Consider the following 16,879-nt stretch of genomic DNA (forward strand, 5'->3'; position numbering starts at 1 on the left):
TTTAGCTTGTTTTTAAAAATTCCCTTTGTCATTATTTATCTTCTGCAAATATTGGCTATATGGTAACCCTAATTTGATGTGCTACTGATGTGCACTGTTATAGTGTAACAGGGTACTTGTAGGTTTTTTATATGCCCCTGTGCAGATTTGCCCATTTTCTACTTGTAATTTTACGTCAAGGAATTCCAAAGAATCCCCACCATACATTGATGTAAAACGCATATTCTCAGAATTAATGTAATTTAAGTAATCCACAAACCTAAAAATCCTCTTTTGTACCTGCCAATACTATTAAAAATGTCATCCACATATCTTAAATTGCTTTTATGTATTTCAAATAGGGGTTTCGATTGTGCTTATGTATTTGCTCTCATAATGGGCTAAAAATAAATTTGCAAAAATGCATGCTGAAGGCGTGCCCATCGCTGTACCTGGTTTTTGAACATACCATTTTTCCATAAACTTAAATGCATTGTGTGAAAGCATGAGGTCAAGAGCTTCTGATATAAAATAAATAAAGGTTTGGCTCTTATTCATATTTTTAAGAATATTTTGAATTACCTCTATACCCAATTTTTGGAGGATATTTGTATACAAATTTTTAACATCGATAGAGTTGAGGGTGAAGTCCTCCTGCCATTCAGCATCATTAATGGCTCTTAAGACCTACCCTGTATCCTTTATATACGATGGTATATTTGGTAAAGAGAGGTTTTAAGAGCCAATCCAAATATTTGAAGAGGGGTTCTGTGATCAACCCTACCCCAAACACTATGGGTAGCCTGGGGAACAGTGGAATTCTTGAGAGCCATTAATGATATTGAATGGCAAGAGGACTTCACCCTCACCTCTATCGATGTTGAAAGTTTGCATACAAGAATCCCACAAAAATTATAGAGGAAATTCAAAATATTCTTCAAAATACCAATACGAACCAAACCTATATTAATTTTATATCAGAAACTCTTGACGTCATGCATTTAAGTTGATGGAAAAATGGTATGTTCAAAAAACAGGTACAGCGATGGGCACGCCTACAACATACATTTTTGCAAATTTATTTTTAGCCCATTATGAGAGCAAATAAATAACCACAATCGTAAACTCGATTGTAATACATAAAAACGTATTTAAGATATGTGGATGATATTTTAATAGTATTGGCTGGTAAAAAAGAAGATTTTTTATCTTGTGTTGATTACTTAAATGACACTAATTCTGAAAACGTCATCAATGTATGGCGGGGATTCTTTGGAATTCCTCAACGTAAAATTACAAGTAAAAAAAATCTGCACATGCATATAAAAAACCTACAAATACCCTGTTACACCATACAGTATACATCCACAGCACACCAAATTAGGGTTACCATATAGCCAATATTTACGTCTGCGGAAGATAAATAATGACCAAAGGAATTTTAAAAAACAAGCTAAAGAGCTCACACACCGATTTATAAGAAGAGAGTATCCTTCTGTAGCTGTAAATTCAGCTCTTAACAAAGTGAATGTCATCACTGAACAGGAATTACTCCAAGGGAAAAAACCCAAATTCAAAACTCCTAACACAGAGAATCGCAGATTTGTATTCACATTTAAACCCGCTTCTATGGATGACATTATACACACCGCAATCAAAAGGAATTGGCATATAATAGAAACTGATAAGGATTTAAAGGGGATAGCAATAAAAAAATGACTATAGGAGATGTCATAATTTGGGTGACATTTTAGTTAGAGATAGGATGTCCGCAAATAATAGCAACTGGTTAGATAGGCACAATTTAAGAGGCAATGTTAAATGTGGCCATTGTTCTTTGCCACATTTGGCAAAGTAATGTGATTTATGTAATTTTCTGTCCCTGTCATTATTATATTGATAAAACCATTCGACGCTTGTTTATCTGCATCCGTGAACATTTTCACTTTACTGTATATATACTAATAAAGGCTCCCTTACTTTGATCAAACATATACAGGAATGTCATAGAGCAGATCCCAAAATATTGTGATTCGCAGGTCTTGAACAAGTAAGACATCCACCGCAAGATGGGGACCATAACAAATATCTATTAAGGAGAGAGGCTAAGTGGATCATAAATGCATCAGCACAGGGCCCATTAGGTCTATTCTCTCAGTGTTTCTGTGATTTAATCTTTATAACTGAATTTTAACTTATCTTTTTTACAATGTATATGTATTGAAGTGTACTCTTGCACAGCCCTAAAAAGGAAGCAGTTATACATCATCCCTCACTCTGAACCCGAGGAAATGTCGGCTAAGAAGCGAAACGGCCGTCGTCCTCTGATCCCCCGCACCCACTGCACGAAGCTCCCATGTGCCGCTATTTGCATTAAAAGACTGTTTTTAAAGGAAGTTGGTGAGTGCTACATTTTCCTCTATTGATTATATACAACCAAGGTAAATACAGAAAACACTAAGGGCCAATACACATTAAAACCAGAAAAAGTGCACATAGCAGTGAACCCAGTCGTAAAGACTCACCAAATATTATCAAACAAATGTAGAAATAATGCAAGCTCCTTTACTATAAAAGTAAGGGGCGGGTATATATGATGATAGACTCCCCCACCTGAGTAGATGTACCTAGACACAGCCTATATAATGAAAAAGGCACAGGCGGGTATATAATGAACAACGCCCCACATACATATGTCAGAATCCAAACCCATGTATTACCTCAAGGAGCCACAGGCCGGGACCAAAGCGCTGCACACGTCCCCCGATGCATGTTTCGGTGTGGAGCCTTTCTCAAGGGATACTAAATACTACTACATGTTAGCTATAAATAGGGAAGCACCGCTAATAGCAAGCCAATAGCATCGCGTGCGCCTCCCTCCTCCACCACGCCCATTCTGGAGATTGTATTGTCATGGGTACTATGGGCGTCTGCCCATAGTGCTCCACGCAGTACCAAATATGACGTAAACCACCTCACCCAAAGTTTTGGCTAGTATGCTCGAAAAGTGTAGTGTTCATGCCTGATATGACGCAGAGCGCGTCACTGTAACGAAGATACATGATGGCGTGGACCTCATGATGCCAAAGGCCGGCATGCATTTTGGGACCCTGACACCTCTGCGTACGGGCATCACGCACAAAAATCATCAATGGGATCAGGCCAGGGACACAGATATATATCTCAGGGACAGGGGGAGGAGGAAAAAAATCAAAACAATAAAAAACATACAGTCTCCACATAATACAACATAATATGTTAATTACAACACATTAAGACAATTTTTCACATAAAAACATAATGTTTGATACCCACAGATCACAACTTGCAAGAAAATGAAAACACATACATGAAGCACAATAAAGTACCCATATATAAAGCACATCCCGATATATATTCATATTGCACCTAGAAGGATAATAAAAAAATTAAAAATACCCCAACATGACATAACTGGCAACCAATCACACCATATAAATAGACGTTATCCCATCGTAACCATATTATATTATAATTCATGTATAATCCTAATCACATTGCCACATGTGTCATATGGATTCACGATACATTACCCTCAAAAATATATCCATAGGCTGGATCACCTACCCACAAAGAATAACTATTAATACAGCTACAATTACTTTAACATAGGAGATTGTCCCTTATAGATCCATCCACGACACAGAATTCTTGAATAGTCAAGGATCAATTGTAGCAGGAGAGATCCAAAGCCGATAGATGTGTATCAGAACAGATGTAGCCCATTTCCTGCAATATTCACCATATGGTGGAAGCAGATATCATCATGGAGACTATATTCATAAAGGTGTTCCATCCACAGCAGGTAAGTGTAATATAATTAGCATAAGACCTAAAACAATATATGACAACAAGAAGAAATTAAAATCATATAAAAATATATACCATAAAATGTGTAAACCCAGATGACAAATAGGTAAAACAGCAAGCCACGGATCACAAAAATAGGACAAACTAAGGTTTTTGTTAAGCCCAGAAATATGCAATGTTTTCAGGATCCAAATCCATCAGGATTCCAATTGCTCGAAACGTTGTAATATGGGACCTCCACGTATGTTTGCCTCAATAGCTTCAATGTCTCTAACCCTCAAAAGCCTTGCATTGCTTTGATGATAGAGTTTAAAATGGTGCGGGATGGTCTTCAACATGGATGCGTCCGTGTGCGGCCATTATACCCAAAACATGCTCACAAACTCTTACTTTGAACTCGCCAATTCAAAGTAAGAGTTTGTGAACATGTTTTGGGTATAATTGCTGCAGCTGACCACACGGATGCATCCATGTTGAAGACCATCCTGCACCATTTTAAACTCTATCATCAAAGCAATGCGAGTCTTTTGAGGGTTAGAGGCATTGATGCAATTGAGGCGAAGATACATGGAGGCCCCATTTCACAATGTTTCGAGCAATTGGAATCCTGATGGATTTGGATCCTGAAAACATTGCATATTTCTGGACTTAACAAAAACCTTAGTTTGTCCTATTTTTGTGATCCGTGGCTTGCTGTTTTACCTATTTGTCATCTGGGTTTACACATTTTATGGTATATATTTTTATATGATTTTAATTCCTTCTTGTTTTCATATATTGTTTTAGGTCTTATGCTAATTATACTACACTTAAATGCTGTGGATGGAACACCTTTATGAACATAGTCTCCATGATGATATCTGCTTCCACCATATGGTGAATATTGCAAGAAATGGGCTACATCTGTTCTGATACACATCTATCGGCTTTGGATCGCTCCTGCTACAATTGATCCTTGACGATTCAAGAATTCTGTGTCATGGATGGATCTATACGGGACAATCTCGTATGTTTTAGTAATTGTAGCTGTAGTAATAGTTATTCTTTGTGGGTAGGTGATCCAGCCTATGGATATATTTTTGAGGATAATGTATCGTGAATCCCCCTATATGACATATAAGGCAATCTGACTAGGATTATACATGAATTATAATATAATATGGTTGTGATGGGATACCGTCTATTTATATGGTGTGATTGGTTGCCAGTTATGTCATGTTGGGGTATTTTTGATTCTTTTATTATCCTTCTAGGTGCAATATGAATATATATCGGGATGTGCTTTATATGTGGGTACTTTATTGTGCTGCATGTATGTGTTCATTGGCTTTGTATTATTTCTATGCGTTTTCCTTTTCTTGCAAGTTGTGATCTGTGGGTATCAGACATTATGGTTTTATCTGATACATTATCTTAATGTGTTGTAATTAACATATTATGTTGTATTATATGGAGACTGTATGTTTATTATTGTTTTAATTTTTTCCTCCTTCCCCTGTCCCTGAGATATATGTGTGTCCCTGGCCTGATTCTATTGATGATTTCTGTGTGCGGTGCTTGTACGCAGAGGTGTCACGGTCCTGATATGCATGCCGGCCTTTGGCATCATGAGGTCCTCGTCTGTGAGTGACTTTGATGCCGACATCGTCATGTATCTTGGTTACAGTGACGCGCTCTGCGTCATATCAGGCATGCGCACTACACTTCTCGGGCATACTAGCCGGAACTTTGGGTGAGACAGTTTACGTCATATACGGTAGTGCATGTAGCACTATGGGTAGACGCCCGTAGTACCTATGACAATACAATCTCCTGAATGGGCGTGGTGGTAGAGGAGGCGCACGCGATACTATTGGTGTGCTATTAGCGGTGTTCCTTGTTTATAGCTGGCATGTGGTAATATTTAGTACCCCTTGAGAAACACCGAAACGTGCGTCAGGGGACATTTGCAGGGTGGTGGTCCCGGTCTGTGGCTCCTTGAGGTAATACATAGGTTTGGATTCGGACTCTCATTCAACATATGTATGTGGGGGGTTGTTCATGATATATTATATAGGCTGTTTCTAGGTACATCTACACAGGTGGGGGAGTCTATCATCATATATACCCGCCTCTTTTATAGTTTAGAAGCTTACATTATTTCTACATTTGTTTAATAATATTTGGTGAGTTTTTATGACTGGGTTCACTGCTATGTGCACTTTTTCTGGTTTAAAAATGTGTATTGGCCCTTAGTGTTTTCTCTATCTACCTTGGTTGTAAATAATTAATAAGGTATTTTCTACATATTGGATAAGTATATTTAAAATTTAGTAAAAATAAGAAAAAAAGAATAAAGTATAGGTAAGTAAGGATAAGTATACAGAAATTTTTTTTTTAAAAAAAGATAAGTATAGATAGAAAAGAATAAATATAGGTAAAGTAGGATAGATTTAGTTAAATGTAGGTAAGAAAGGATTATATTTAAAATTCAATAAAAAAGCAAAAAATTTATAATTATAGGTAATAAAGGATAAGTATAGCTAAATATAGAAAAAAATAATAAGTATAAGTAAGAAAGAAAAAGTATTGGTAAGTATTGGTAAGCAGGTATAAATATACGTAAATATAAAAAGAAAGGATAAGTTTAAGTAAGGATAAGTGTAGGAAAGATAGGTTAAGTATAGGTATGAAAGAATAAGTGTAGGTAAGTATAGGAATGAAGTATAAGTATAGGTAAATATAGGTAAGAAAGTAAAATGTAGGTAAATATATGTAAGAATGAATAAGTATATTTAAAATTCAGTAAAAAAATCCTAAATAGATATAGAGATAAGATAGGAATATATGCATTAGATATGTATTAAATTTTTAATGTAAAAGGTTTGACAGGGCCCCATCCAGTGCTGATGCAGCAGTGAACCAGGGATTAGCCGATCGCCAGTACTTGGGGTCAGGAAGGAATTTTTCCCCTGTAATTGGGGTTGTTTTGCCTTCCTCTGGTTCACATCCTTTTTATGCAGTAAATCTTATAAATGGCACTGGATGATTAAAATAAAATAAATTTGATAATAGATAAGAATAAAAATGATTAATCTCTATTCCTTGTGTCTGTGTCTTTTTTGTATGCTGTTCATTCTGCTGAGACTAATATTTTAATTTTGGACTGCCGTAGTGAATATTACAAATGGCAAAGAATTAAGAGTTAATCGTATTTTGTTTTTTTGCGGGGAGTTGGGTCACATGATCTCGCTGTCGATTTTTCCCATCATGACAATGATATTATGGCCATCTGTCATATGGTTTTCCCAGACTAATGTCACTGCCCCAGTATGCACCAGATCATCAATCACATGTTGTACATGGGTTAGTGCTAACATCATTAGCTACTGCTCTTTACCCCAAGTGCAATCTCTCTACACTAAAGTCTCTGCATATCACAAATCATGTAGAGGATGATCAGATTTTATAGTCACTGTACTAACCCCACAGTAGCACCAAACTGTGCACCATTTCAGTAGCCTCAAGCCCATGACATATGGAAATGTAGACCTGGTGCAAGAGGATGTAATGGGAATATAATACATTAGTGCAGCAAAGGATGTATTGGGTGGATATAGATGGAAAAGGAGGTGTCATTGGCCTTACATAACAAGGAGGTATAGTGGCAGAATAAAGATGCTGAACTGGTACCACGACCATAAACCTGAAAGCAAATGAATGGCAAGCGCTCAGGATAATAGGACTTGAAAAAAACCCACCAAAACAAGAAAACAAAAATGTATTGAAATAAGCTTCAACACAAAAACTTTTCAGGTTTAGCATTTTTTGACTAATAGAAAATCCCTTTAAACACTTAGTGACCAAGCCAATTATGTCCTTAATGACCAAGCCTAATTTTACAATTCCGACAAGTGTCACTTTATGAGGTAATAACTCTGGAACGCTTAAACGGATCCCACTGATTCTGAGAATGTTTTTTCATAACATATTGCACTTCATAACAGTGGTAAAATTAATTCGATATGACTTGTGTTTATTTGTGAAAATAATGGAAATCTGGCGAATATTTCGCAATTTTCAAACATTTAATTCTTATACCCTTAAATCAGAAAGTTATGTCACACAAAATAATTAACAAATAATATTTCCTACATGTCTACTATACATCTGCATAATTTTTTAAACTTAATATTTTTTCTTAAGAAGTTGTAAGGGTTAAAAGTTGACCAGCAATTTCTCATTTTTCCACCAAAATGTACAAAACCATTTGTTTTGGGACCACATCACATTTGAAGTGACTTTTGGGGGCCTATATGACAGAAAATACCGAAAAGTAACACCATTATAAAAAGCTGCACCCCTCAAAGTCCTCAAAACCACATTCAAAAAGTTTATTAATCCTTCAGGTGCTTCACGGGAACGAAAGAAATGTGGAAGAGAAAAAAAAGGGACATTTTACTTTTTTTCACAAAAAAATTATTTTAGCCCCAGTTTTTTTTATTTTCACAAGGGTAACAGCAGAAAATAAACTCCAACATTTGTTGCATAATTTCTCTTGAGTACACCGATACCCCATATATGGGGTAAAACTACTGTTTGGGCACATGGCAGGGTTCGGAAGGGAAGGAGCACCATTTGACTTTTTGAATGCAAAAATAGCTGGAATCAAGAGAGGACACCATGTTCCATTTGGAGAGCCAGTGATGTGCCCTAAATTTTTTATTTTCACAAAGGTAACAGGAGAAAATGGACTCCAAAATTTTTTGTGAAATTGCTTCTGAGTATGCCGATACTTCATATGTATAGGAAAACTATTGTTTGCTTGCACAGCAGGGCTCGGAAAGGAAGCTGTGATGTTTTGGAAAGCAGACTTTGAAGGAATGGTCTGCGGGCGTCATGTCGCATTTGGAGAACCCCTGATGTGCCTAAACAGTGGAACCCCCCACCTCACCCCAATTTACCACATTTTGGAAACTAAACTCTTCAAGGTATTGATCCAAGGTTATAGTGAGTTTTTTGAACCCACAGCTACTACACAGAACTTGATAACATTAGGTCGTCATATTCAAAAAATGTTTTTTTCATGAAAACATACATTTAGCCAGAAAATGTTTAATTTTTACAATGGATAATAGGAGAAAACAGACACCATGATTTGTTATGCAATTTCTCCTGAATGCCATATGTGGTCAAAAACTTCTGTTTGGGTACATGGCAGGTCTAGGAAAGGAAAAAGCACCATTTGTCTGTAATAGGTTATCAATGCCCTGTCGCATTTGGAGAGCCTCTAACTTGCAAAAACAGCAGAAACCCCTCCACAAGTGACCCCATTTTGGAAACTAGTCCCCTCAAGGAATTCATCTAGGAGTGTAGTGAGTAGTTGAACTCATAGGTGCCTCACAGAGTTATAACATTGAGACGTGAAAATATGACATTTTTGTGGTAAAAAAGTAGTTTTTGTATTTGTTGCAAATTTTAAGGTATATAAGGGTTAATAGGTGAAACTGGACCCCATAATTTATTGTGCAATTTCTCCCGAATGCGGTGATGCCCCATATGTCATCAGAAATTAATGTTAGGCCACACGTCAGGAGTGAGCAGGAAGGAGCGCTATTTGACTTTTGGCACACAGATTTTGGTAGAATAGTTTGCGGGCGACATTTGCAGAGTCCCAAAGGTGCCAGAACAGCAGAAAAACCACAAAAGTGACCCCATTGTAGAAATTATACCTCTCAATTAATTAATCTATGGCTGCAGTAATTATTTTGTAACATCCACGCCAGGCTCTTTTCTGGAGAATTGCAAATATGCCAGTTTAGTGCCCATACACTGTGCTCCCATACATTGTGCCCAGCTTAAGTGAGCACTCTCTACTAAAGTAATGTCAAACATATAGACGTTTACTGCTGTTTTGGCACAGTAGGGCTCAGGAGGAGGCACTTGGATTTGGGAGTGCAGAATTCACTGGATTTTATTTGAGGGGATGGGAGCAATCGCTTTTTCAGAGCCTTTGTTTAATCAGTAACGTGGGAACCCCCTATAGTTCCAGTGACAGATGACAGTCCTGAGTGGGTGCTGGTTTTATGCGGGATAATTTAGCGTTTTTATTGGTAACATTTTGGGGTACATTATATTTTTCTATCGCTTCCAGGATAAGGCTGGGATCACATTCTTGTGTTCTACACTGAGCACTTGCGTCGGGTTTCCATTTAAATCCCACAAAAATGCAATTCAGATGAAACCCCCAACGGAACCACCCACCATAAAGAGGCAGAAGGAGACAGTTTGGAGTCCATTTGGCGTTGGCTCCAGTGGTATCCATCTTTTTAGGCATGCACAGATCTGTGGTTGCCCACACTTGTGCGCTAAATAGATGCCTAAAATGATGGGACCTCGCCGAAACAGAGACCAGTCCAAAGTGTCTCCATCTACTTCATAAGTGAGTGGCTTCATCTGGTGTTTTGTCTGAATCGCAGTTTTGGGGAATTTACAAGGAAACTCCAATGTCAGTGCTCAGCTGAGAGCGCAGAACAAATGTAAGCCGAGCCTTATTCTGATTTTTGGGAAGCAGAATGAAGAAATAGACAGCAGTTCTAAAATAGTTATTTTTATTTTTGCGCCATTCGCTGTGATAAGGCAGATTTATTCTTTGAATCAATGCAATTTCAGCTATAACCGATTTATATTGTTTTTTTTACGATTTGCTATTTTTTTACACACTAGAAACATTATTTTACAAAAATGAATTTGTTTTTGCATCGCTATATTCTGAGAGCTGTAACTTTTTTTATTTTTTTCCCGAATGAGCCATATTATAGCTTATTTTTTGCCGGATGGTTTGGCGTTTTCATTTATACATTTTTTTTTTTTACATATCACTTTTTGATCGCTTTTTATTCACTTTTTTGTCGGTATGATGAAAAAGCGACATTTTTGGCATGTTTTTAATTATTATTTTTTACGGTGTTCACCATATGGAATAAATAACATGCCAGTTTTATAGAGCGGGCCATTCCAGATGCAGCAATACCAATTATGTGTGTTTTTTTGTTTATTTTTGTTTTATCGCAAACACTGCGTTTTGAGTGGCGAAACACATTTTTGTGATTTGTGTGCACTCTAGCGTTTGTTTTTTTTACATACTTTATTTTACTTTTTGTCTCCAAGTCCCACTGTGGGACGTGTATAATTTTAGTTTGATCACTGGTTGCATACACTGCAGTACTCATGCACTGCAGTGTATGACACTGTCAGTGTCTCATTGACTGTGCCTGTGAGACCCAGCTTATAGCTTTTGTTGGGTTTTTCAGCGTCACAAATCTGCAGGAAAATCTAATCTCTGGCAGGAAATCAGCTGCGTCAAAAACGCAGGTTTTGCTGTGTTTTTTGCAATGTTTTTTTCACTGTCCTGTCACTATTTATGCATGTACATAAAGTTCTGTAAAAAAAATCATTCTATGTTGCCATGAAAAATGCTGAAAAAATGCTGATGCAATTTTTGGTGCATTTTTTCGGTGTTTTTTTCACCACCCATTAATTCATATGGGTGAAAAAACGCTGACATGCTCTATTGTCAAGACGAAGATGAGATGCCAGACCCAACAATGCTTGATTGCTATCAAAGCAACCTGGGCTTCCATAACACCTCAGCAGTGCCACAGGCTGATCGCCTCCATGCCACGTCACATTGATGCAGTAATTGATGCAAAAGGAGCCCCGACCAAGTATTGAGTGCATTTACTGAGTATATGTTTCAGTATGACAACATTTTGGATTTTAAAATAATTTTTCAAGCTGGTGTTATAAAGTATTCTATTCTAATTTACTGAGATAATGACTTTTGTGTTTTCATTGTCTAAGCCATAATCATCAACATTAACAGAAATAAACACTTATAGATCACTGTTTGTAATGCCTCTATATAATATATGAGTTTAACTTTTTGTATTGAAGAACTAAAATAAATTAACTTTTTAATGATATTCTAATTTAGTGAGATGCACCTGTATATCACTTGTCTACAGGACATGTTCAATAAAGTTATTTTTTTCACCAAAAAGGTAGCAAAAGTGCAAGAAACACGCAGGGTTGTGTTTTTTTCCAGCATTTTTGCATTTACTCATTGCTTTCTGTGATGAAAAAACGCAGCAAAAATGCTGAAAGAATTGACATGCTGCAGATTTCAAAAGAAGCAGCAGTTTTCCAATTCAATCAGGAAGAAAAGCAAGTGTCTGCATGCGATTACTGAAATCTCATAGCTTTTTCTTGGGAGTAGCACAGGGCCCAGATCCTACAGCTTTATAGCATAGAGCCTGCTTGTGGCCTCACACTCCTTACCTAAGTAATTCTTAGGGCGCAGGTAGACGGAAATATAAATCGAACAGAGATTGGAAAGCAGAGCACAGACTGGCAGGAGACTCTCCGACCCGAACATGACAGCTCCTTAGAAACACATGAAGCTGTCACGCTTGGCTCGGGCGTCCGCTGGCCAGTCCGTGCACTGTGTTCTGATCTCGGTCTGTTTGACTGTTACTCGGGTGGCAGGTAACCGAGGCAACGAGCTGTAATCTGTAAAAGTAAAAATCCTTCCATATTTGAGAATTTAAAGGACATTTAAAAAGAGTTACATTGCAAAGTAGCTTGTTGTTACAAACAATTTGCAACTTTAACCATTTAAGAACTTTAGACAGCTTCTTTAGATAGTTATACAACATATATTCAGGAGAGGCGTCATCAGGGCTGTGGAGTCGGTAAGCCAAACCTCCGACTCCGACTCCTCAATTTCCCTGACACCAACTCTGACTCTGAGTCCCTCATACATGGCTCATGTTTAAGTGATAAATTTACTGTAGCACAGATTCATCTCAGCTAAAAGTCTAGACCCTTAGATCAGGAATAGGACAGACATTTATAGGACATTTCATAACTTTCCCAAATTCTTATGAAAAAAATATTCCCCACAAACTGCATTAAACTACTGTGCCCAATTTAATGTACATTTTAGGAGATGGAGTCAGACTATTTTATACCGACTCCAAGTTTGACTCCACCAAAATGGACACCGACTCCACAGCCCTGGTGCGGTACATGGGGTGCGGACTGTACGTGATAGAGCGCCACAAAGGAGGGGAAGGTAAGGGGAAGGTAAGCACTCCTTAGTGGAATTGAAGATACATGGAATTTTTACTGTAGACAGTGAGGGGGAGAGGTATTTATGGGCACAGTATGGAGGGAATATAGTGTGGGGAGGGATACTGCAGTTTATAACGCAGGTACAGTGTGGAGGGTGGACAGTGTATAGACCATAATTGTTAAGGGGGGGTGGTTTGACTGTTTTGTTCATAAAGAAAGCCAGTGTGGCAGGCATAGTTCATGGGGAAGGGATGGGGTGGCATAATATATAAGGGGGAACGGTGGGGAGGCAATATTTTATAGGAGAGGAGGTCATGTATCATAAGAGGGACAGTGCGGGTGTCACTTTTTGGGGCAGAAAGCACAGTGAGGAGCAATTATTTATTTAGGGCACAGCATGGGCAGCTATTTTTATTTTGTTGGCATTATAATGACACTTTTTATTTTTAAGGGCTCTGTGTCAGGATGTGCTGCCAAATTCTGTAGAAGAGGGACGTCCGCGGAGACGAGCTATAGCGACGTGGCCAGATGAAGAAGAAGAGGAGAAGAATGACAATCAGAGGAGATTTCACCTATGATGTACCGGGATCTAAGGAGGCATTTACACTGGTCAATCGCAGCACTTAAATGACCACTGACCGGTTTTATGAAGCCGATTGGCAGTCATTTATTAATCTGTTCAGACTGACCAACTGCACCTTCATGCGCAGAAAGCCATCCTTAATATGATATCTCTGTGCACATAGAATAAAAATGTACTTGGCAGCTCGTTTACACTGGATGATCTGCTGCCGAGAACAATGATATTTAAGTAAGCTGAAAAGGGTATTCCCATTTCCAAGACCCTATCCCAATCTTTCCTCATGTGCAGGGCATTGCAGGACCTTAGGTATCCACGGTTATGACCGCTAGCGGCAAGCTGTCACTATGTCAGTGGTCATAGCCATTAATACCTAAGGTCCTGCAATGCCTACACTTGAAGAAAGGACATAGCAAATCAGAAAAACTATACTACATTTCTAATTAGAGGTATTTGCTCATACTATAATTATTACAAATACTACATATTGGGATAGGATCTTGGCGATGGGAATACCCCTTTAAAGGGAATCTGTTCCATATTTGACCTTTCTAAACTATTAATATGGGCATACAGATTATAGACTGCTGAGGAGAGTGATACCTGTATGTCTCATATCAGATGCCTTGCTGTTGATAAATCATCTTTTATTACTATATATAAATGAGTTCTTCCAGGCTATGGGGAGGATGCTGCCTGGAAGAAAACTCTGCCTCCGCACTTTATGTCCATGTTTCTCACTTCCCATCAGAGTCACTCAGTACCTGTGACGTCGGCTGTTCGAGAGGAAATCTCGCACATGAGGATTACTGTTCTCTCTGCAGTCTTCCATCCTTCTATAGACACAGGCATGACTTTGTGTGGTTGTCTACCAGGAATATCAAGTTGAAGGTTCCTTTCTGGAAGCTGGGGCCAAGATTTATTGGTCCCTATAAATTAACCAACGTCATTAATTCAGCAGCGTTTCGTCTTGAGCTACCTCAGGCCCTTAAGACCCACAATGTGTTTTACAGGTCTCTACTCAAGAAATATGAAGAACCTCTTGAGTCCTCTCCCCTGCCGCCGCCCCAATCATGGTTGATGGTAATTTGAAGTTTCAAATTTCGAGTGCTGTGGATTCTCGTCTCCAGCGTCGTTCCCTACAGTACTTGGTGCACTGGAGGGAAAGGATGTGGGTTTCGGCATAAGAGGTGAATGCCCCTAGGCTAGTTAGTTTGTTCCACACCTCTCATCCTGAGAAACCTGGAGGACTACATGGAGGCCTTTAAACTATATGCAAGCAATTTTACAGTGTGAAGGTTTGTGTAGGGTCCATCATGCTGTGTGGGGGCACAGTGTGGAAAGATGTGGGACCAATATATTGCATGTATTCCCATTATACTGCATGGAGGGCTGTGTGGGTGTCACAGTTGTGGGATTATAAAGTGTTGGGGTCACAATACTTTTCCAGGGCAGTTGAGGAGTGGGGTACAGTGGGGCCTTCATACTTTACGAATGCAATGAAAGGGGAATGTAGGGCTTTAGTAGGAGAGAAAATTATAGGGCACACAGTACCACACAGTAGGTGGTGATGTATTATACTGTATGGACTATGGGGGTGCATTATACTTGTGAATACCCGGGGTCTTCCGTGGGCGTAATGCTACTCAGACAAGGCAGAGTGAGGATAACACACTGTGGCAATACTTTATTGAACCACAAACTGGACAATAAACACAAAGAACAGTCCCAGCAAATACCCAAGATGGTACAACATTACACAGTCTTACCTTCCTTCTCCGCCCACCTGGGATAGAACATCTGCGAATTTGGAGACTTCCAGGGCCAACTACCTCAACCAGTGGCCCCCAGCTTCTGGCAAGCCCCCACAGAGACAAGGTAGTGGCAAGTTTAGGAATCTAGCAGTCCATCGAGGTACAAGGCCAGGAGACTCAAGGTTCCCACCCTGACCTCTCCGAAAGTTTCCATGGGGCCAGATGACCGGCGGGTCACAATCTGGCTTCTCCGAATGTCTCCATGGGTTGCAGGCAACTGGTGGGTCCCTCCTGGAAACCCCAAACAACATATCCATGGGGCCAGGTGACTTCCTTGTCCCACACTGGTCTCCCCAAAATATATCCATGTCTCTCTGATGGTCAATGGAGCAGATCCGAATCTTTCCAGTCAGGGCCGATACCCTTAGGCTAGAATCATGTAAAATCCAAATCTGTGTCTCTTTGGATGCCATGCTAAACATCTACTTTCCTAAAGGATGTCTCTCATTCTCCTTGTAAAGTCTTTTTGATGCTCCTTGATTCTGCCTGCAGCACTATAGACATCCCTGTTTATATTTACATCTGTGTAAGGTCATCAGTCACAGGTAATTAATTTACATAGTTGGTATCACAGGGGCTATGGTAAATAAACATCTAGCTGACTTTTAGTACAATTTGTCATTAGCATAGTAAATATGATTGTTTCCAAACGAATAGAATTCAACATTCAGCGTTATACAAATACTGGTCTGTGTTAATCAACTAAAGAAGAACACAGGTTAAAAAGTCAACATAAAAATAAAGGTATACTGCTTTTGCCATCAGAAAGTATGTCTGGCATAATTAAGATTTTACGCTGTGTAGTCACATTGCTCCCCCAATCTTAATTAGCCAGACATGATAGGATCCCAATCATCCTTCTCCACTTATTGGAGACAGTCCATCAGCATGTCTTTAAGCACAGACACGAATGTAAGAGGTCTCACCTTCATGAGAACAAAACTTTGCATCATCCAGTTTCCTCAGAGTATATTCCATGTCCTCCTTGCAAATAAACTCCACGCGCAATTGACACGAACAGACTGGTATTCATTGCATCCACACATACCGTCCTCTGCATCCTGTGGTTCCTGAATTAAATCCGATGAGTGTCGGTCGCTTGGTATTCAATCCGTTAAAGCTGGCACAGCTCCTGTAGTTGCAGTTTCTTATTGCTGCTGTATATCCTGTCCAGTCCTCCTCCCAAGGTGTTAAAGACGGGAGGGGATCTCGCTTCTTCTCAGGTAGACGAATTAGAAATAAGGATTTCCTATAGGTATGACGCTTCAAATAAGACACTCACTATAGACTGTCTCAAGAGAATGATTCTGTTTATTTTAAGATGTAATGTAATTATATACCCCAATCAACGTGGGTTGTGCTTTGATACATGCTATGAGATTATGTAAATAATATGTTATCCTTGGCGTAAAATAATTAAATAACAGGTGCTTGTCAATACATCTGCAGGATATTCATGATGTATGATACTCCCAACATCCTTTCTCACTGATAATACTGAATACAGTCCAGGTCATGGTGAACTTAGGGAGTTTCCTGGTGG

At 38.8% G+C, this 16,879-nt stretch overlaps 1 protein-coding gene across 1 annotated transcript in view; it reads right to left on the reverse strand.

Annotated features, from left to right (window-relative positions):
- LOC141270802 (uncharacterized) overlaps positions 1-16,639 on the reverse strand; it is a 56,423-nt gene extending 39,784 nt beyond the window's left edge. The window contains exon 1 of the mRNA XM_073680911.1: positions 16,263-16,639. The gene's annotated coding sequence lies outside the window, so the exon portion shown is untranslated. The remainder of the gene's footprint in view (positions 1-16,262) is intronic.
- Between the last annotated feature and the right edge of the window lie 240 nt (positions 16,640-16,879).

The sequence above is a fragment of the Phyllobates terribilis genome, unplaced genomic scaffold (genome assembly GCF_046119375.1).
Source record: "Phyllobates terribilis strain yellow unplaced genomic scaffold, ASM4611937v1 Scaffold_5__5_contigs__length_657084704, whole genome shotgun sequence".
NCBI lineage: Eukaryota > Metazoa > Chordata > Amphibia > Anura > Dendrobatidae > Phyllobates > Phyllobates terribilis.